The sequence below is a fragment of the Panthera onca genome, chromosome D4, assembly GCF_046562875.1.
Source record: "Panthera onca isolate mPanOnc1 chromosome D4, mPanOnc1 haplotype 2, whole genome shotgun sequence".
In the NCBI taxonomy this organism is placed as follows: Eukaryota; Metazoa; Chordata; class Mammalia; order Carnivora; family Felidae; genus Panthera; species Panthera onca.
This window is the reverse complement of record NC_138351.1, coordinates 59,387,543-59,411,352: the sequence shown is the minus strand read 5'-3', so window position 1 is coordinate 59,411,352 and position 23,810 is coordinate 59,387,543. Positions and strand designations below refer to the sequence as shown.

Genomic DNA, 23,810 nt, shown 5'->3' with positions numbered 1-23,810 from the left:
ACAGAACACAATAGAAAGACACCTGGCAAACTGTAAAAGAAAGAAAATTGTTAAATGAGAATACCATATACACCAAACATAACTTTAAGAAAGAAAGCAAACTTACACAGTTCCACAACACAGAATAATAGGCAGGGCAGAATAAAGATCCTGGAGAATAGGAAAACAAGATGAATCTTAAAGTAACCCAAGCTTATTGCGTTGAAGTTTCAAGGGCAAAGTGGAGGCCAAGATGGCCAAACCAGAGCCCACCTGTCCCACTGAGTTGAAGAGAGAGACCACAGAGTTTCAGCAAGTCAAGTGGCTAGAACTTCCAGGAAAAAATGCCAGAAAGGAAGGGGCTACAAAGAGAGAAAACTCCACATCCCTGAAGAGTGGCTTCATCAAGTTTCCAGCTAAATGCTAATCTACTTTTGTGCGTGGAAAAATTACGAGGTCAGGGAAAGAACAAAATTATGTGCTACCTACAAGAAAAACACTTTAAATATAAGACACATACAGATTAAAAAAAAAAAAACAGTCGCATTTGTAAATATGAATCAAACAAAAGCTGAAGTGGCTGGCTACATTAATGCCAGAAAAAGTAGATTTTGGAACAAAGAACATTGCCAGGAATAAAGTGAGACCTTTACTAACGACAAAGGAGTCAATTCAACAAAACATAATAATCCTAAAAAGAGAGGTTCAAAATAAGTGAATTAATGATTCATAAAACTGAAAACAAAAATAAATCCACAACTGTATAGATAATAAGATTTCAACACTCCTCTCTCAATAACTAATAAAAAAGTAGATTAAAAAACATCAGTAAAGATTCAGAAGACTTGAACACTATCAAGCAACTTGATGTAGTGTATTTTATGAAATACTCTGCTCAGCAAACACAGAATCTTTTAGTAAGGACTTGAAAAAGAATGTACCTAGGTCATTAAGACAGACTTTTATTCTGGAACAAAGCAAATCTCAATAAATTTTAAAAGAATTCAGATAATACAAAGGTTGTCTTTACCACAGTGAAATTAAATTTGCAAATATTTGAAGATTAAACAACTCTTCTATATAACTCATTGGATAAAGAAACAAAAAAAAAAGAGAAATTGGAATGTATTTTGAAGTGAATAAAAATGAAAAGATAACCTCTGAAAACTAGGATGATGAAGTTAATAACATAGTTCTCAGAGGAATATCTAAAGTATTAAATATTAATAGTAAAAAAAAAAAACTAAAAAGGTTTCAAATCATTGATATGAACTTCCATCTAATTTCTAAGAAATTAGAAAGGGGCACCTGGGTGGCTCAGTAGGTTAAGCATATGACTTCAGCTCAGGTCATGATCTTGAGGTTCATGGGTTTGGGCCCCATAATGGACTGTGCTGACAGCTCAGAGCCTGAAGCCTGCTTTGGATTCTGTGTCTCCCTCTCTCTCTCTTTCTCTGTCCCTCCCCCATGCGCACGCGCACTCTCTCTCAAAAATAAACGTTAAAAAAAATTTTTTTTAAGAAATTAGAAGAAGGACAAATCAAAAGCTGCTTCTTTGAAAAAACTTCAGTAAAATGTGAAAGATCTAAACTAACCAGTTGGGAAAGTAAGACTGAAGATGCAAATTACCACTGTCAGCAATGACAGAGGAGACATCATTTTAGGTCTTACACACATTAAAAGCTTAATAGGGGGATGCTATAAACAAAATTATGACAAAAATTTTGACAACGAAATGAGCCAATTTACTAAAAGACAAACTACCAAAATTTAGTTAAGAACAAAGATGAACTCAACTGTCCATATACCAACGAAAGAAATTAAATTCATGGTGAAAAACTTTCCTACAAAGAAAGCTCCAGGCTCAGAATTTCCCTAGTGAACTCTACACAATTGTGCCCAAATTATTTCAGCACTGTACACCATTCTACACAAATACTTCTAGAAACAGAAGAGAAGGGAACACATACTAATTCATCTTAGGAGGCCAGCATTATCCTGATCCAAATCAGACACCCACATTAGATGAAAAAAATGTTACAGCAAATATCCCTCATGAATTTGGATGCCAAACCCCCCCCCAAAAAAAAAACAAAAAAAAACCCTTTTACATCGTAAGTAAGTTGATTCTATTTGTTTGTTTTAGAGAAAGAGTACATGCGCAAGCAGGGGAGAGGGGCAGAGGGAAAGAGGATCTTAAGCAGGCTCTGTGCTCAGTGCAGATTCGGACGTGGGGCTTGATCCCACGAACCTGGGATCATAACCTGAGCCAAAATCAAAAGTCGAACGCTCAACAGACTGAACCACCCAGGTGCCCTGTTCAAACAAGTGGAGCTTACCTTACAAAAATTCAAGGATGGTTTAAACAACGCATTTTACCGTTTAACCACGACCTAAATGATGTCTACAAAACCTTTGAAAAGAAAAAACATGTGGCCATCATACACAGAAAAATCATGTAAAAAATCCATTCCTAGGCATGCCTGGGCGGCTCAGTAGGTTGAGCGTCCAACCCTTGGTTTTGGCTCAGGTCATGATCCCAGGGTTGTGGGACTGAGTCCTGTGTTGGGCTCCACACTGAGCATGAAGCCTGCTTGACATTCCCTCTCTTTCTCTTTCTCTCCTCTGCCCCCTTCCCAACTTGCTCTCTCTCTTAAAAAAAACAAACAACAACAACAAAAAAAACCTTCAGCGGCCATCCCTAATAAAAATCCTCAACAAATTAAGAATAGAAAGGAAACTCCTTAATTTAATATAGGGCACCCACAAAAATTTTACAGCTAATCCCCATAAGCATTGGTAAAAGAGAACCCTTTCATTTTGAGATCAGGAGAAAAATAAGAATATACACTCTCATCACTTCTATTTGATATTTTCTAGAGGTCTGGACAGGTACAATAAAAAAATTATAAATGAGAGATTGAAAAGAATTAGAAATGTATTTGCATATGAAGTGATGGTTTACATAGAAAATTCTAAAGAAACTGCAAAAGAGCTTCTAGAACAACTGAGTTTAGCAAGGTTGCAAAGCAAAAGGCAATTAAACAAAATGCCATTTTAAGTCTCATACTTACCATCAAGTAAAAATTGCAAAGAAGATCATCAAAAAGTACCACTTACAACAGTATAAAAAAATACTTAAGATATATTTACCAATAAATGTTCAAGACATGTAAACTGAAGGCCTCAAAAGAATGATGACAGAAATTAAAGAAAACCTAAATAAAAGGAGAAATATACCATATCCATGGATCAGAAGACCATCACTAAGATATCATTTCTTCCCCAAATTAATGTAGAGATTCAACAAAATTCAAATCAAAATCTCAGCAGGTTTCTTTTTTTAATTAACTAGAGGATTCTAAAATAGAATGAAAAGACAAAGCAACACAGTTTTAAAACAAAAACCCAAAATTGGAAGAATTATCCTCTATAATTTCAAGACTTTAGTCTAGTTATAATAATCAAGATAATGTGAAATTGGTTTATGCAAAGACATGTAGATCAATTTCACACAGTAGAAGATATAGAAGTAGACACCAACTTATATGGTCAGTGGACTTCAACAAAGGTACCAAGATAAATCAATGCACAATTGACTGCCTTTTCAAAAAATGGCCTTGGAACAAATGGACAAAGACATGCAAATAAATCAACCTCAACTTTTCCCTCATATTACATACAAAAATGAAATGGAATCATAAACCAAATATAAAAGGAAATACTATAAAATCTCTAGAAGAAAACTTTTATGATCTTAGGTTAGGCAATATTATTTTTTAACATGGGACACAAAAATGCCCATGTCATAAAGGAAAAACTGAGATGTTATCAAAGTTTAAAGCTTTTGCCCTCTGAAAAATACTGTTATAAAAATGAAAAGATAGGGGCCCTTGGGTGGCTCAGTGGGTTAGGTGTCCGACTTCAGCTCAGGTCATGACCTCGCAGTTCATGAGTTCAAGCCCTGCATCAGGCTCTGTGCTGACATCTCCGAGCTTAGAGCATGCTTTGGATTCTGTATCTCCCTTTCTCTCTGCCCCTCACCTGCTGGCACTCTGTGTGTGTCTCTCTCTCAAAAATAAATAAAATTTTTAAAAAATTTTAAATAAGTAAAAATGAAAAGATAAGCAACAGGTTGGGAGAAAATAACTGCAAAACAATCTGATAAAGTACTTTTATTCAAATCTGTAAAGAATATTTACAATTCAATAATATGACAAACAACACAATTTAAAAATGAATAAAAGATATGAAGAGACAATTCACCGAAGAATATATACACATGTCAAATACTCACATTAAGAAAAAGTTCAACATTAACTGTCACTGGCAAAATCCAAATTATAGTAATAGATCACTACACACCTACAACTATGGCTAAAATTTTAAAACAGGACAATAGCAAGTGCTGCCAAGGCTGTGTAGCAACTGCAACTCTCATCTTGCTCTGGGAATGCACAATGGTAGAGCCAATCTGGAAAACAGTGTGGCAATTTTTTTTTTATAATGTGTATACAGATATACACCTACCAAGTGTTTGTACCCAAGAGAGGTCTCTAAAAGACCTATACACAAATGTTTAACGCAGCTTTGTGCATAATAGCTAAGAACTATAAACAATCCAAATGTCCATCAACTGGTGAATGAATAAAGAAACTATGATGCAACGGATCAATGGAATACCAGTCAGCAATAACATCAAACAAAATGGTTGAATCTCGAAAGCACTAGGCTAACTAAAACAGACACAGAAGGCTGAATACTGCCTAATTTTCTGCATGCAATTCTGCAAAAAGCAAAACTATCAGGATAGGAATCAGATTAGTGGCAACCAGGAGATGTGGGTACAAGTAGAGGACTGACTCTACAGGGGCAAGAGGATACGTTGTGGGATAACAGAAATTTCCTTCACCTTGATTGTAGTGGTGGCTATAAAACTACATATGTTTGTCTAAATTCATCAAACTATCTAAAAAAGTGAATTTTTTTCTTTTTTTTTTTTAAATTAATTAATTTATTTATTTTTGAGACAGAGAGAGACAGAGTATGAACAGGGGAGGGTCAGAGAGAGGGAGACACAGAATCTGAAACAGGCTCCAGGCTCTGAGCCATCAGCACAGAGCCCGACGTGGGGCTCGAACTCACGGACCGTGAGATCATGACCTGAGCCAAAGTCGGATGCTTAACCGACTGAGCCACCCAGGCGCCCCTAAAAAAGTGAATTTTACCGTATGTAAATTATATCCCAATAAACATATACCCAAAAAATTAATGAAGGGAAGATAAAGGCTTTTTCTGGTAAATGAAAACTAAGAGGATTTATCTCTAGCAGATCTGCACTTTAAGATTGATAAAGGAAGTTCTTTGGGCTGAAGGGAAATGTTACCCAGAGGTTACCACAGATTTTCAGGAAGCAATGAAGAGGGCTAGATATAGTAAATAAATAGGTAAATTAGAAATATACATATTTTTCCTCCTACGTTAAAAAAAAATGTGCATGACTATTTAAAGTAAAAATTGCAGCGAGCCTGGGGTGGCTCTGTCGGTTGAATGTCCGACTCGATTCCAGCTCATGTCATGACCTCACAGTTCATAGGAGGGAGCCACGCCCCGCAGCCTTGGGCTCCCACGCTGACAGTGTGGAGTCTGCTTGGATTCTTTCTCTCTCTCCGCCTCTCCCCCCACCTCAAAATAAATAAATAAACCTAAAAAATAATAATAAAGTAAAAATTGCAACATTTTATTGTGGGCTTTGTAGTGAAAGCACAAGTATTATATATGACAACTACAGAATAAAGGACTGAGAAGGAACTAATAAACAACTAAACGGCTGCACAAATGGCTCAGCTCACATTATTTTCTCTAAAAAGAAACTGTTGAGTAGTTCACCTAGATTACTTCATTTAATCAACCCAAAATCCCTTTGAATAAAGTATTCATAGCCTATTCGACAAGTGAGGAAATGAAAGTTCAGCCAGGTTATGCAGCTTGTCCAAGGTCATAGAGCCCAAAGCAGTAGAGATTTGAACTGGGTCCATCTGACTCTGAAGCTGATGATTTGTTGAAAATACCACCTTGCCCTTCCCACTTACCCCTCTGTTTTAGGGGGGGTTCAGTAAAAGCAAGAGCTTTACAAAGAACTGTTCTACATACCTGGTAAAATGCTGGCTGAAATAGTTGTCTATAATTTATATTACTCAGTGTTTCTTGTCTAAGAATTCAAATGACAAGTTTTCTCTTAGATTTCAGTATCAAAAAACATTACTTTCTTCAAGAGAAATCCTATTTAACCACTTGTTCACTCATGCTAACCACTGTCTTGAGTAAAAAACATAGGGTAGTAAAAACTACCCTACAGGAGTTTATAGACATAATACAATGTGTATATAAATAACTATCAAATAAAATAAAAAATAATGTGCTTCTCTTTAATTAAACAAAAACCATGTAATTCATCATTACTTCCCTTTGTTTTGGCTGCCAAAGCTGAGAGCTGAACTTAATTTAAGTATAATAATCATTTTACCTCAGGTTCCTAGAAGAGGGAAATTTATCTTTTATTCTATGACTTTATATTTAACTGTCCTAGTGTATATGTATCCTATCCCAAATCCTTTTGTGGAAGCAGGCAGAATATATAATGTAAACAAACAGGTGGAGATGGTATGGGTTAATAATACGAACCTGTGTAAAGATAAATGTAAACCTTTCTCTTTACGCTGTACACCAGAAACGTTCTGGGTTGATGGGAGGATCAAACGAGGCAGTCTGTTAAAAGCACTCTGAAAACAGGAATTCTAGAAACACTTGAGAATGGAGGTCCTATTTCTACTATCTTTCACAGACATTACATGGGCTCTTAAAACCCATACTGGATTTATGTTTGGAATGAATAAGTTGGGAAAATAACAAATGAAAATGGGGTATGGCTGGGTAAATGGTGTTTTCAAGGGCCAATGCAATGCAAATAATGTGAGTTTTGTATAGCTTCTTTGTTTCTATGGCTTTGGGGGGAGGTGGTGAAGAGCACTAGACTAACAAAAGTGGTGGTTTAGAAGCACTACCATTACTCTGCCCTTTTCACATCCTGTGCATGGTAATTTGCTAGTGCCTCTGCAATGATATCTGCCAAATCTTTAAGTGCCCCACGATGCATGTCATTGGGACCTGCTGATTTAAACACATTCAACTTTCTCAAGTAATGCTGGACCACTTGAATCTCCAGTCAGTTCTGGCTTGTCTCCCGCTCATTCAGAATTTCTAGACAGAATTTGTTATCTCAGAAGTTATGTTTTTCATGAACATAAAATAGCAGAAAACGACTTTCAAATATACCTGTTATTAGCTTTCCTCTTTAATAAAGTTCTGGCACTTTTGTTTTCTTTCATTGGCAATCCAGCAGATCTTTAGTCATTCAAGTGGGATCTGTTCTCCAAATTTGGAAATCCAGAATATTATAATATGGTGATAATAAAGGGAGTAAGAAAGGAGGAGGTATAGGGCACACATACATATTACCTTTTGTCCCTTCTTCTCTTTGATCTTGTTCCTCCCACTTCAAGTCAAGGAACAGCTAGGAATCTGCTATCGTACAAAAATAATATGATGCTATAAAAGAGAACAATGGATAAAACTGTCCCTTTTCCATCACCACAAGCTAAAAGACCTAAAAAAAAAAAGTCAACTTTCTCTGGACTGTTTTTTTCACCTATAAAATAAAAGAATTAAGCTAGAGCATCAAGAATACCTCTGTCAGTTAAAAAATGCAATGAATTTAAAACAGAAGTTATAAAAAAAAAAAAGGCAAGGATATTCTTGTCCCCCACAGTGCCTTCTACAACCCCTTAGAGCTTGCCCTCCTTCCACTGGCCTTCCCACACACACACTCAAATAAAATTCAAATTCCTATTCACAATCTGATTAAGAGTTAATTCACACAAAGTCTAAATGAGACTTAATATCATAGGAAATTTGCATTTTTAGAAAGACCAGTTAAACCACACACATTTCTAATGAACAGAACTTGGTGGTAGGTGCAGTCAGAGGGGGAGGGAAGAAAATATACAGATCTTTGAGCAGAGAGCTCCCCATAGTCCATGTTTGGTCTACTTATCCTACTTCTTTTACCTCAGTTACACTTCCAACTCCATTTCCCACAAAGCATAATTTACAAAAACAGCTATAAACACCCTCCAATGTTTTATATGACTCTTTATTCTCTCTTTTTGATTTGGCTCCTGCTTCTGAACCTTACCACTAAGGCTTCTTAAGACGTAAAATAACCAGTATTGCAAGACTCCATACTGTAGCTGCACATTAGCCATACACCTTCATCTTAGAGCCTCCTCTCTCGTTCTCTCTCTCTCTCTCTCTCTCACACACACACACACACACACACACACACACACAACATATACACACATAATCACTGGAAGAAAAACAGAAAGAGGAAAAGAGAAAGCACATAGAGTAGGAACTGGAAATCATGGAGAATAGCCAGCATTATTACTTTTTAAAATTTATTATGGGAAAGGAATATAGGAAAAAGAACAAAAAGTAATGAATGAAGGGGAAGCATGGAGTTGGTTCTAATTAAAGCAATAGGGAATATGGAAATGAAGTGTAAAATCAGGCCTGGATACAGCTGGGGAGTTACATTTTTTTGTTTCGAGGTTTGTTTTCTTTAACTTTTAAAACGTGATATAGTCAAGAATGGAAAAAGGAATTAGAATTGAAGATAATAAAGGCTGAAGGGGAAACGGAGAAGAAAACAGAAAGAAAAGATGATGGACAGAAATCGAATTAGAAAAACAGAAAAAGAGGATTAAGAGAAGGAAGAGTAGAGAATATACCACCTAGTCAGACAGGAAGAAAAAGGATTTTATAATGGTGGTGGACAAGTAGGAGAGCAGAGTGAAGTAAGAAAAGAGAATAGTAGAAACCAAGACTGAGAGAGAACAGCAAAGACAAGAATAAGAGAAATCAGAGCCAGCTGCGTTACAAACCAGCAGCATGTGTCTTTTTGTTTTGCTTTTTGTTTGTTCTTTTAAATAGGAACACAAAGTGGCAAGAGATCATGATAAAGAACAGCACCATCTGGGGCATGTTTTCATTGGCCTTTTAATGTACTACAGGAAACAGAACCCCAAAAAGAGAATGTGGGTGGGGAGGGGGGAGTGAGGCAAATGTGACAGCAACAGGAAGCAATAGAAAATGAGCTCGGTGGGTAGACAGCGAAAGGATACAGGTGGTAAGCAGGAAGTTTCAGACTACTCTGGCTTGCCGTAGGCAAAAGAATTATAAAACAAAGAAAATATGACAAACACACAGAGGGTGAATCGTCAATTAATTCGACGTGAAAAGCTTTAACATAGGTCTTTGATCCCTCTTCCTTCACCTTATCAGCCGTCCTACCTAACAACACAAGGAAAGGTTTTACTCAGTTCTTTCTCACTAATCTTTCCAATTTATTTCCTTTCTCCCTCCTCCCTGAAATACTGTGCTAGACGCTGCAGAGTATGCAAAGTGTGGGTGAGCTGGCTCTACCACCAAGAGATCCCAACTGAACAGAGGAGACAGATGAACACAAATTACTTAAAATATGCCTCCCCCGCAACTGAATGCTTTCTCTCTTATGGCACCTAACATTTTCTACCTTGTATGGTAGTCATTCCTTTTAAACTATAAACTCTTAAAGGATCAGTATTTCTCTTTTCTGACTAGTTTTTGTACTCAGCCAAATCTAGCACATCACTACTAACTTGGAATGCGGTGAGAGTGGGGGCAGCTAATGGAGAAGACAACATTTAGCAAGATCTTATAAAATGAGAAAGACTAGGGGTGCCTGGGTGGCTCAGTTGGTTAAGCATATGACTCCTATTTCAGCTCAGGTCATGATCTTGCGGTTCATGGGTTCAAGCCCCTCCATCGGGACTCTGTGCTGCTGATGGTGCAGAGCCTGCTTGGGATTCCCTCTCTCCCACTCTCTCTGTCCCACGTGCTCCCTCTCTCTCAAAATAAGTACAAAAAAAAAAAAAAAAAAGAACAGAAAAGAAAAAAATGAGAAAGACTAAAATGGACAGACATGGGGGCACTGCATTGCAAAGACAGAACATGAAGAAGGCTCAAAGAAAGAAATAACAGCAAGTCATTCTGTGACAGGGCAGTAGGTAGCCAAGAGGAAAGAGGTGAGACTGGCTAAGTAAGATGCGGACTAGAATGAAGAAGACAGAGACTACCAGGCTGATGCAACAGGTTTGATATGAATTACAGTTAAAACATTTTTGAGAAAATCAAACTTGTATTTTAGAAAGATTACTCTTGCTGTTGTAGCACTATGGGAGAAAAGAAAATGAAATGATTCAATCTGTGGAAGATTCACTGAAGAAGTGGTATTTGAGCTGGGTCTCCTAAGTTAACTACAAGCTCCTTTGGGGAAGGGCCCCTTCAGGAAGGTGAAATTAAATGAGAAATAGCATGATAACATAAAAGGACACAATACACCCTGGAGCTAGTGAGAGGTCAAGAGTGGCTGGAGAACACAGTATCCAGAGGAAAGAGATATAAGAAACAGGCTAAGGCTATTTTATGAAGGACACTGTAGTTTCTCATTTGATTAATTACAAATTTTATAGTTTTCAGAGAGAAAATGCCTCCATATTGCCTACACAGAGTCATATCATCAAGTGATGGGTGATGCAACAATTATTCAGGATGACGGTGTTAACATTCCTATTCACATATTCAATGAGACACTGCCTAGAAGAGATAAAGTCTCTACAACCCCACTTCAGAATATTTGGCTGCTACACTAAAGAAACAGCCATTTCTAGTTGTCACGGACCCAGATCTCACAGGTCAGGTTCTCGGAAATTTTTTAAACACAACAGTAAATCTAGAATAGTAGAACTGTTATTTTAACCTTCCAAACAAAGAGGACTACTAGGTGGAAAATAAAAGCCAGAACAGTCATTTAGAGGATAAATTATTTTAAACTGTTAGAGCAAATCACATAGCAATGAATTCTTTGGGGTATTGCACACTTAATGACAACTCTACATCTCTGAATTCACGATATTGGAAGGAGTGGCATTTTGTTTCATGAAAATGTTCACTGTGTCTTTCCTCCCAAACCACACTCCATCACTCATCACAGGTTAGCATCAAGTGCTTTAAATAACAACACTTTCAATAATCTGAAGTCTGTTTTGTTATACTTTACTATAACTTCCTGTGTCTTTGACATATTCAAGAAGTGAAACTCATGCATAGCATGTTTATATTATTCCCTCCTTAGCAAAAGCTCACAGACAATGTCAGGTCTGGAGAGATAAGAGCTGCTTCCAGGACATGAATTCTCATGAGGATTAGGCAACCACCATCTGGGGCTCTAGAGTTTATCTGTAGCAGCTGCCTTCAAAGTATCACACTAGAAGGGGGAAAAAAAAGTCTAATTCTAAAGTGTTTAACAACTTGCTCTACCTTGGCTTTGATTATTATTGTTCTGGGTTGCTTTCTCTCCTTCCTTTTAAGAATAAAATACAACCGAGTGACCTCTTCTTAATAAAACATAACCAACATAAAATAGTGTTATATATTCAAGTAACAAGCACATCATGCGCTCAAATTTTCTTAATATGTCACAATATATAACAAAATAAATTTTAATAATTACCTAACAATTACCTAATATCATTAACAAAGGCTTTGTCTTTAAAAAAAAAAAAAAAGTAAATTCTACACATTTTTAAATTTCTACTTAGACAAAAAGCCTACAGATTTTGTTTTACACATTTAACAATATCCCAGATTATTTTGAGAGGATTTTTACTATTCTTAACTGATATTTAAATGATCATAACACTAAATTTTATTAACCAAAAAGCAAATATTTATCACATTTATAAATCAAATACCTATATAAAAGAACCAGAAGCTCAAAAATGAACTCAGTAGGGGGAAAATTAATTTTAAATACTCAGTTTTAAATAATAACCTACTAAAAGTGATTAATATATTTAATTTTTACAGGCTAAAATTGTTCATACTGAAACAAAGAGCTAGATATTAAAAAAAATAATAGAAATTTTGAAACAATATTTTCTATAAGGTATGAATTCTACGGAAGGAAGTCTCAAAAAATCACTATACCACTAAAAAATGCCTATTTCTTAAAATTAGGTCTCCTTTCAACCAAATATTCTTTTACTTGCTATAGAATCTTAAGTTACATTTGCTCATTTGGATATCCTTCGGCAAAACACTTAATAAATTAAGTAGACAATATTATTATTAGTCCTATCAGAGACCTGGCAAAGTGGCTGCATCTACAGATAAGATTCCATTCTAATAAATAGCTTTGTAAAGAAGAATGGTTCACTCTTTCACTGTTCATTCAAAATGCATAACAAACCTATTTCTGTAGTGGACAGTATGACCCAGAGACACAAAAAGCAGAAGATTTGGGTGTGCCATAACCATAAAATTGATGATTTCTGGGACGCCTGGGTGGCTCAGTTAAGTGTCTGACTCTTGCTTTCAGCTCACGTCATGATCTTGTGGTTCGTCGGTTCAAGCCCCACATGGGGCTGCACGCGGACAGCAGAGCCTACTTGGGATTCTCTCTGTCTCCCTTTCCTCTGACCCTCCCCTGCTCACGCTCTCTTTCTCTCTCAAAATAAATAAACTTTTTAAAAAAACTGATGATTTCAGAGACATCTTTCATGTCCAAAAATCTACAAATACTTATATCGCCAGGCCTGATATAAACATTCTAATCCTATTTTTTGAATTACCTTAACAATTTCTTCACCTTATCTCTCAATTGGCTCTTTCTCCCAACTTCCCTATTTGTCAGTGGCAGAGTCATTGAAAAAATCACCCAAACCTGCAATCCCAAATCTTTTACTCCTCTCTTCATCAACCCCTTTATCAAGTCATCAAGCCCTGTTGAATCATTTCACAATCATTATGGCAGTATTTTCTTTACTTTCAATACTATCTATTAACAACCTGGTGGAAGCTGCTCCTCTTGGACTAAATGAACAGTATTGTAGGTAATGTCTCTCCTACGTAATTCATGGTACACGTCACTACCACTATTCCTGGTTTAAAATGCCATTCCCTTTCCTCCACACAACGTCTCTCTATACCAGATTCTCCAGGATTCAAACTCAGCTGTTTCTTTTTCCAGCAACATTCCATATTTAGCCCAGAATAGAGTCACCTTCCCCTTTGCTTAACTGCTATGTTAGACACAAAACACACTGGTCTGCATGATCACAAATATTACTTCTTGGTATTTTTCATATATCTGAAGAAGATGGAAAGAGAATAAACAAACAAAAAAACAACAATGCATTTTTTCTGCCATACCTATAATGGGTTATAAAAAAACAGGTATTTGTTGACCGAATTTTTCAATCAAAATCAATTCTGCATTTAGGTGTGCAATGTGGTATGCTTTTTAAGGGTTTTGCCTTTATAAAAGATACCAGAATCGAAGAATTCTGAGTTCTAGTTCTGCAACATCTAAGTGAGTAGGCAGTGACAATGATCCAAAGATATAAAAAGATATTCTTTGGATACAGAATCAGTACCTATAATAACTGCTTGTAATATAATATTAGGTATTCTTTTGTAAGTGGGATTTTTCCCTTAAATTCCTTGTATTTGTTAGAGATTCAATTTGTTACTCAAGCTGTGGATTTGCAGGATTTACATCCTTAAAACCAATTCCAGCATAATTTCACACAGGAGCCTTCCTGAAGTTAACCAGGACAACACCCAAAATAAATCTTCCCTTTGAGAATAAATGTTCCATGAAAATAATAAATACACCATTTAGAGTATGATGTCTGTGCAAACCCAAACCCCACCCCATGCCTCCAAATGCCTCTAGAATCTATATTAATCTAACCTCACACACTATTACTTATTCAGATGTGTTTCCCAAATACCATTACTCCAAATAATTCAATTCCCTAGCCTACATCACCTGTTTTCATTGCTTCTCTACCTGTATGATCTAAGATTTTTGCTCCTGAGCTGCAAGGCCCTATTAAACTCTACACTACCCTACCACCTACTAAGTAGGCTTTCATAGGACCTCTGTATTATCTTCTAAATCACAGTGGAATCAGGTACTCCAATCTGGCTTCTAACCATCATCCAATTTTTTTATTAAAAATAATGACCCAAAAGGGGCGCCTGGGTGGCTCAGTCATTTAAGCGTCCAACTTCAGCTCAGGTCATGATCTTGCGGTTAGTGGGTTTGAGCCCCATGTTGGGCTCTGTGCTGACAGCTCAGCCTGGAGCCTACTTCGGATTCTGTGTCTCCCTCTCTCTCTTTTCCTCCCCCACCTGCACTCTGTCTCTCTCTCTCTCAAAAAGAAATAAAGATTTTTAAAAATTTAAAAAAATAATGACCTAACAAAACAAGAATAACATTCCGCTATATATTCAAATGACACTACGGTATAAGTGGTCAATACAGATAGAGTGGCATTTGGCCAATTTTCAGAACCTGCCTCCAATATATCCACATCTGGATGAAAACACCAAGTACAAGATCAGAGTACTTACTTACGTGATATAGGCAAGTTAAGTGCCAAAGGAGTTCAAAGAGCAGTATCAATGTCTGAGTCTGAGTCTGATTCTGAGAATCATAATAAAGAGCAGAAAGGGGTTAGACATTCAATTCAATTTTTGCATTTTTTTTAATTTATTTATCTTGAACGAGAGAGAGCGGGGGATGGGCAGAGAGAGAGAAAGAGAGAGAAAGAGAGAGAGAAAGAGAGAATCCCAAGTAGGCTCCGCACCACTCGTGCAGAGCCTTATGAGGTGTTCAAACTCATTGTGAGATCATGACCTGAGCTGAAGTCCAACGCTTAATCAACTGAGTCACCAAGGTGCCCCTCAATTCTTGCATTTTAAAGATGAGGAAAATCAGGTCACAAAGACTACACAGGAAAAGCTTCAATGGAGGAGATGAGATGTCAGGTTGACTGACGGATTTGAACTGACCAGAAAGAAGGAGAAGGAAATTCCTGAAGGCAGAGAGAAACAAAAGGATAAGAAGAGACTTGACTTAATATTAACATTCATGAGAAGCTACTACGTGCAGGTATTGTGCTAAGTGCACGTCACAAGTTCTCATTCGCTCCTAATAACAACCTTTTGTACTATCATCTCCATTTTTTTTATAGCAGAGAAACTCTAAGGCTCACAATGTCAAACTGAAACAGAAATCTCTGGTCTATCTGAACCCAAAGCCCATAAACTTTCTAACACTCTTTCTATCATAGTATATTTCTCCATCTACGTTTTATACAACACGTAGTGTCTCTTTCATCTTTAAAATTGTCTTAAGCTGCCTTTGGCACCTTAGAAAATAATACAATTCTCATGCCTTGCCAATATCATTCTTCTAAAGCCAGCCTAACAAAAATAAATAGAAGCTATCAACCCCAGATAAGTTAATTTTGATACTTCTGACACAGATTTACATAAAACTACCTCTCTCCCTCTCTCTTAATATAATTTATTGTCAAGTTAGCTAACATACAGTGTATACAGTGTGCTCTTGGCTTCAGGAGTATATTCCCATGATTCATCGCTTACACACAATACCCAGTGCTCATCCCAACAAATGCCCTCCTCAATCAATGCCCATCACCCATTCTCCCCTTTCCCCCACCCGCTCCCATCAACCCTCAGTTTGTTCTCTGTATTTAAGAGTCTCTTATGGTTTGCCTCCCTCTCTGTTTGAAACTATTTTTTCCCCTTCCCTCCCGCCATGGTCTTCTGTTAAGTTTCTCAAATTCCACATATGAGTGAAAATATAAGGTATCTGTTTTTCTCTAACTTATTTCACTTAGCATAATGCCCTCCAGTTCCATCCACGTTGTTGCAAATGGCAAGATTTCATTCTTTCTCACTGCCAAGCAGTATTCCACTGTATATATAAACCACATCTTTTTTTTTTTAATTTTTTTAATGCTTATTTATTTTTGAGAGAGAGGGAGACAAAGCGTGAGCGGGGAAGGGACAGAGAGAGAGAGAGGGAGACACAAAATCCAAAGCAGGCTCCAGGCTCTCAGCTGTCAGCACAGAGCCCAACGCGGGGCTCAAACCCACAAGCTGTGAGATCATGACCTGAGCCAAAGTCAGATGTCCAACCGAGCCACCCAGGTGCCCCTAAACCACATCTTCTTTATCCATTCATCAGTTGGACATTAGGGCTCTTTCCATAATTTAGCTATTGTTGAAAACACTGCTATAACCATTGGGGTACATGTGTCCCTATGAATCAGCACTCTTGTATCCTTTGGATAAATTCCTAGTAGTGCTATTGCTGGGTTGTAGGGTAATTCTATTTTTAATTTTTTGAGGAACCTCCACACTGTTTTCCAGAGCGGCTGCACCAGTTTACATTCCCACCAACAGTGCAAGAGGGTTCCCGTTTCTCCACATCCTCTCCAGCATCTGTTGTTTCCTGATTTGTTAATTTCAGTCACTCACTCTGACCTACGTGAGGTGGTATCTCAATGACTACCACTCTCTTTTTAAGACTAGATTGGTTTTATTATCACACAGTCATCTATTTACCAGGTTTGACTACCTAGTTAACATTGCTTCTATCAATGCATACTAAAATATATCCTTAAAGTGTCATAAATAAATATATGCCCTGCAGAAAAGTAGAAATCCAATATGCCAGGGCGCCTGGGTGGCTTGGTCGGTTAAGCGTCCGACTTTGGATCAGGTCATGATCTCACGGTCCGTGAGTCCGAGCCCCGCGTAGGGCTCTGTGCTGACAGCTCAGAGCCTGGAGCCTGTTTCAGATTCTGTGTCTCCCTCTCTCTCTCTGCTCCTCCCCTGTTCATGCTCTGTCTCTGTCTCAAAAATAAATAAACATTAAAAAAAAAAAAAAAAAAGAAATCCAATATGCCTTGCCCAGGAAATATGAGGCACCAAACGTACTGAATTACCTACGTGCCTCTCTGACAAACATAGCTTTTCATATGAGTGCTTTCCACAAAACAACTCACCCATGAGCCCATCCTCAGCAAAGGATGAAGCAGTTATCCTGTCCTACTCTTACCAGAAAAGCTGGGTATATACCTACGAAAGAAAAAAGAAGGGCACCTTAACAGGGGTAAGGAAGAAAAGCAGTATGGGGTAATACAAAGGAGGGAAGAATTATTTGGGGTGGCTAGGGAATTAGAGACATAGGTGTTGGCAGTCGTCATTTGTAACAGTAATTTGTAAAATAGGATTTGAAAACTAAAGACTGCTTAAATGAACATTCTGTTCCTTAGCCTAAAATCCAAAAAAAGCAAGGTAAGTGCATAATATAGATTCCAAAGTTTAGGCTGACCCTAGAAATATAGATGAACAATATGTCTGATGACTAGATTCACAAATAGCTTGAAAAGTAACAAGGCTATCCAAAGGATGAGACAAGATAGAAAACAACATTCTGCACAGGGAAAGAAGCAGCAAGAAATGAGAAAGCTGAAAAGGAAGAAAATCTGGGGAAACAATGAGTGCTTTGGTGGATAAGGTAGAAACCAAAAAGTTTTGAATGCCCATGTGAGGAACAGGAAAATCACTAGTACGTAAGATGGCTTTTTATCACAGAGAAACTGAGCAGAAAGACTACAAAACTTTATCTAACAACCCTTATTAAGTGCCGCATACCAGGCATTTTGCTATGTATCATCAAAGAAACAAAGATTCCTGGCAATCCCTGTACTCAAAAATTCAAAATATAGTGAGACTTAGGCACATAATCACATTATCGAACTATCATAAAATTTAATACAACAGCAATATGAGTCAAGTGCTAAAGATTAACTCAAAAAATAATTATTTGGGGGCACCTGGGTGGCTCAGTCAGCTGTGTCTGCCTCTTGATTTCGGCTCAGGTCATGATCTCAGGGGTTTGTGGTTTGAGCCCCGCAAGCCCCTCGATGGGGTCCAGTTGGGCTCCATGCTGATAGGGCAGAGCCTGCTTGGGATTCTCTCTCTCTCCCTCTCTCTCTGTCCCTACCCTGCTAGTGCTCACACTCTCTCTCAAAATAAATAAATAAATAAATAAATAAATAAATAAATAAATAAATAAATAAATAAATAATTTAAAAAAATTATTATTTGGTGGGTAGGACTGGAAATGATCTCACAAAGGAGATACATTTGAGGCATGCCTTGACACACAAACACAACTCCTCAGATAGAAACAGTAGGATGGTCAGAGAAGTAAGTAGGGCCTGATTTGGAGAGATCTGGTAAAATTGAAAGAGAGGAAAATGACATTTAGCTAAGAGTAAATTATGCATTCTATAAAAGAGAAATGAGTAAGAACTAGCAATTCCATTCCTGGTTATACACCCAAAAGAATTAAAAAAGATATGTTCACAGAAAACTTATACACAAATGTTTACAGCCATTTTGGCTATTATTCTGAATAGCCAAAAAGTGAAAACAACCCAAATGTCCATCAACTGATAATGGATAAGCAAAATGTGTTATACCTATACAATAGAGTACTATTTGACCATTAAAAGGCATTAAGTTCTGACACATGTTATAACATGGATAAATCTTGAAAACGTTAAGTGAAAGAAAACAGTCACAAAGAACCACATATTGTAGATTCTACTCATGTGAAATGTCCAGAATAGGCAAATCAGTAAGAGGTAGAAAAAGTATCAGTGATTGCCTTGGGCTGAGAGTTTTGGGGATAATGAAGAACGATTACCAATGGGCATGGATTCCTTTCTGAGTGATAAAAATGTTTCAGCATTGGGGCGCCTGGGTGGCGCAGTCGGTTAAGCGTCCGACTTCAGCCAGGTCACGATCTCGCGGTCCGTGAGTTCGAGCCCCGCGTCGGGCTCTGGGCTGATGGCTCGGAGCCTGGAGCCTGTTTCCGATTCTGTGTCTCCCTCTCTCTCTGCCCCTCCCCCGTTCATGCTCTGTGTCTCTCTGTCCCAAAAATAAATAAAAAACGTTGAAAAAAAAATTAAAAAAAAAATAAATAAATAAGAAAAAAAAAAGAAAAAAAAATGTTTCAGCATTAATTATGGTGATGGTTGCACAACTCAGTAAGATAAAACCACTGAATCATACACTATAAATGAGTAAATTATATGGTATGTGAATTATATCTCAACAAGGCTGTTATTAAAAGAAAACTCTACTGCAGAGTTTAAAAGGTTCAGTAGTATTCACACACACATATACACTCACACTCAAAGGGCAAATTCTTAGAGAGAAGCTTATAAAGAGGTTTGGAGGTAAGTTAAACAGCTTTAACTTCCTGATTTGAAGGTCTGAGCTGAAACCAGAACTTGTTTCTTTTTCCGTCTTAATATATGTATCTATCCATCTCAGTATAGTTCAACTCTATATATAGTGAATGTTCAATAAATATTTGTTAATTGGTAGTGCATATAAAATATTATTATATGAAATGCAGGAAAAATCCAACAGCATAAACAGATGGGCTACAATAAGCACAAAGTTAAAAAGAAAATAATTAGATTTTTCTTTAGGCTGCAGATCTTGGCTCACTACAGTACAGGTGTGTATATGCAGGTAGCTTGTATCAGTTGGGAAATTCGCTCTTACCCGATCATTTAAACTAGTAACTTTTAAAAAATAACATGACATAAGAAAAGAACCTGAGATGGAAAAGAACCTTCCAAACAACCTGTTTTACCCTAATAGTACCCAAAATGTAGTAAATTTTTCTATTTTAAGAGAATAATTACAGTTGATCAAAGTAATTTTATTACAATGCCTGGTTGACACAGTACAAAAGTGTAATAGCAACTAACCATCAGAAATTTCTGAATTTACAAGTCCTTTCTGAAGCCATACCAATTATGACTTATTAAACCATTTTCTTCATTAGAATTATTCTTCTAACTTAAAGATCCTTTTTTTTTTTTTAATAATTTGGGCAATACAAAGATATAGCTTTCAATTCATGGTTAAACATAAAATAAAAATTGAATTGGAAAACAATTTTACTTTCATTGAAATCAGTTCAATGGCTCATTATCCAAAAGCATATGTTCATCAATACAAATAAACTCTCATTTCTAAAAGTTTCTATTTGAGGCTAAAATCCTAAAACAGCCCCTAAGTTGCACCACAATTCAGCTGCTAAGGAAAAGCTAAGTAATGTTTCCCATGACTAAATGGATTAATTCTTTAGCCCAAACACAATTACTGTTCTCCACACTGTTCCATTGAACATCTAAATAAGCATCCCAAAGCTTATTTGATTCAAAGAAAAGATCCAGACCAAAGAATAATCCCAATGTATGAAGTTTACATTTTGTGTAAAGTTTTTTTAAAAAGAGAAAAATCTATAAGTGGTAATCAGGAAAAGAAATGAGTCGTTTTAGACAGGTGTAGAGGATGACATCTATTGACTAATAGATATCTTTGTTGAAGGAGTGCTGTGCAGATTCCAGTAGATGTCTTTTTCTCAAATCAACTAATTTTTCTTACTTAGCTCCTGAATCTACACTTTTTGAAAGCTGACGCACACATTAGCAGTGAAAAGAATTATTCTTTGAGAAATGCCTATTATGTGGAAAAAGATACGCATTTCATCTCATGGTTCCTTTATCTGCTTTAAAATTGTTCAACTTCAACTATGTATTATGCAGAGTGCTCTCCTGCAGCCATGCTTATTATCTTATTCTCCAATATATTTTTAAATTAAAAAAACACATACCTGATCTAGTGGCAGAGTCAGGGAATGTAGAGTGGAGAAAATAAGCAAACATGCAGCTATATTCAAATAATACTCTATGGCTAGGGGGTAAAAGGAGAATAAACAAATAATAGCTATTAATTTCAGATCAAGATTCCCTGACAATGACAAGTCATCTGATTCCAGGTCCACTGCCTTTTTAATACTTGCTGTTACTGAGATGTTTACACAGAGACTACTATGAGGTGACCATGTTCACTGTGTTGGAGAAAGACAGAACCTACATGAAGGAATCTGAACTGAATAACTTGTACGGTTTCTTCTTCCCCTTTTTTCTTTCTTCCTTTTTTTTTTTCTTTTTTGGTTTCTTTTGACTCTTTAAGATTGGTCACTCAATCTCCACTTGTTTTTATCTAAAGTTGTGAAATTATAGCTGTTTTTCCACCAGCTTAATGCCCCTTGGGAGATTTCTATTGTCAAATTACTGTTGCAAGAGTCGATCGCTAAGAAGAGAATTTTTGGCACTTTGTAACACTTTTACATTTAATGAAACCATTATTTACTGTTACATTTACTGTTACGTGGTTTTCTACAGCTCTGCCCCAAAGGGTTTTCACAAACAATGCAAATGTTATTTTCACAAGAACGTGCTATTTATTTAGCTTTGGCCTTCTAACGATGGCTGAATTAACGGCAGAACTTCCTTACACTGTTGGAAACTAGACTGCTACAAGTGGGCAGGTGGAGTGGTCTGTACCACCTTTGTGTCAGGAGTTTGCAGTTTTCTTCCTTAGGACAGAAATGAAAACAAAATGCTGAATTCCTACCCAGTTTTGACAGGTGTTGGGTTTGTCAACAGGGGGTTAAAGCTGAATCTCACCTTTAGCAATGGTAGGTATAATCCGATTTAAATGGTTATTAATGCCCTTTGGAATTCTAATTAGCCAAGGGGATAGCTTGGGGTGGGGGGAATATAGGTTACTTTCCCAGTCAGTTTAAACTCTCAGAGAAACACCCCCAAATAATTCCTATCATCTATTTTAGCAGGATGGGGGCGGGGGGAGGGGAAGGGAGGAAGGAGTCTGAATAAACATAGTAATGAAAACACACAAAAAGGACAGAAAAGGAAAGATAAGAAACATAATGAGAGAAGAGAAAAAAAACGTAAGAAAATTTTTCAGTAAACTTTCCCAAAACGCACTGGTGATAAAAAAAAGCAAAACCCACTGTACTTTTGGACAACAAACAAAAATAAATCTTGCTAGAAAATAGTTGTTAGATATTTACACTGGAATCTTTGTGACAAATTAGAAAGACATAAAAATAAAATTAGCTTTTAAAAAAATGTTTATTTTTGAGAGAGAGGGCAAGAGGGGGAGGGGCAGAGAGAGAGGGGGACAAAGGATCTGAAACAGGCTCCACACTGAGCCCAATGCGATGTGGGGCTTGAACTCACAAACTGTGAGATCATGACCTGAACCAAAGTGGGATGCTCAACGGACTGAGACACTCAGGTGCCCCTAAAATTACTTTTTATATAGGAAAAGATTTATGTGCCTTACCTATTTAATGTTTTAACTTTTTTTTTTTTAAGTGTTTATTTACTTAGAGAGAAATAATGGACACACAGAAGGGAGGAGCAGAGACAGAGAAACAGAACCCCAAGCAGGCTTTGCCCAGCATGGGACTCTCAATCCCAAGAACCATAAGCCCGTGACCTGAGACAAAATCAAGAGTCTGACACTCAACCGACTGAGCCACCCAGGTGCCCTGGTACCATGCTTATTTAAAAAAGCAAAAATCTGGGGCGCTTGGGTGGCTCAGTCAGTTAAGCCCCCAACTTCGGCTCAGGTCATGATCTCATGGTTTGTGAGTTCAAGCCCCGCATCTGGCTCTGTGCTGACAGCACTGAACCTGGAGCCTGCTTCAGATTCTGTGTCTCCCTCTCTCTCTGCCCCTCCCTGACTTGTGCTCTCTTTCTCTCTTTCAAAAATAAACATACATTAAAAAAATAATTAAAAAAAAAGCAAAAATCCCAATGACTTCCAGCACCCAAAATGTTTTTATAAATTTGCACATTCAACCCATATATAGGTTAGTTTTTTCACATACGCTTTTTTTTTATTTTTAAAAAATGTTTATTTATTTTTGAGAGAGACAGAGCATGAATGGAGGAGGAGCAGACAGAGAGAGAGAGACAGAATCTGAAGCAGGCTCCAGGCTGAGCTGTCAGCACAAAGAGACACAGGGCTTGAACTCACAAACCATGAGATCATGACCTGAGCTGAAGTCAGACGCTTAACCAACTGAGCCACCCAGATGCCCCCTCACCTACACTGTTAAAACACATTCAGCATGTAATCAGACTAAGAGGAAACCCACATCCTAGAGTTAGAATTACTTCACTTGTTCTAAACTTTTTGGTGATTTCAAAAATATGAGGAGCTCCAATTCCAGATGAAATGGAATAAGCATACTCTTCCCTGTTTTTCCCACTGAATGTAGGTATAAAACCCAGACAAAATGCATAAAGCAGCTATTTAAGGAATCTGAAAATATCAGCAGGCCGATTGGGAAGATCAGAATTCAAATTAGCAGCAAACTAGTGGTGAGTTCACCATTTTCCCCTCTCTCTGGTCTCCTCTGGCCTAGACTCAAAAGGGGAAACCTGCCAGTGGGCACTCGGGCAAACAGAGAGAAGGGCAGACAGAAGGAACTCCAGGACAAGCCTCTTAGTTGCAGCTTGAGGTGCAGGAAAGGAAATCTATCACTCAGAGTAGAGAAAATTCCCCAGGTTTGTATGCTTTTCAGCATTCTCTTGTATCCTAGGCCCCAAGCAGTCTTGTAATGGTGGTAGAGGCAGTGACAGGTATAGCAACTCTGGAGTCTAAACTCTGAGGAAGACTTCATCAAGAAAATGGTATGAACTGTTGCTTACCTTTTTTCTTCCTGTTAGTTGGCTCCAAATGTAGATACAGTTGCAAGAAGTATGCAGCAGGAGGGGGTACCTAAAGCTCTACCTCTGGGGCTGGATGACCAAAAGGAGGAGCGGTCCAGGTAGCCAAAAGTACCAAAAAGGTTGTAAAAAGGGAGAAGCTCA

The 23,810-nt window shown here is 37.3% G+C and overlaps 1 protein-coding gene and 1 long non-coding RNA gene across 4 annotated transcripts in view; one reads left to right on the top strand and one right to left on the bottom strand.

The window, feature by feature from the left end:
* ZCCHC7 (zinc finger CCHC-type containing 7) overlaps positions 1-23,810 on the bottom strand; it is a 253,514-nt gene that overhangs the window by 158,404 nt on the left and 71,300 nt on the right. The gene's annotated exons all lie outside the window — the stretch shown is intronic.
* LOC132663204 (uncharacterized) overlaps positions 14,891-23,810 on the top strand; it is a 77,660-nt gene continuing 68,740 nt past the window's right edge. Inside the window, exon 1 of the long non-coding RNA XR_009602975.3 lies at positions 14,891-15,103. This is a non-coding gene — a long non-coding RNA (uncharacterized LOC132663204). The remainder of the gene's footprint in view (positions 15,104-23,810) is intronic.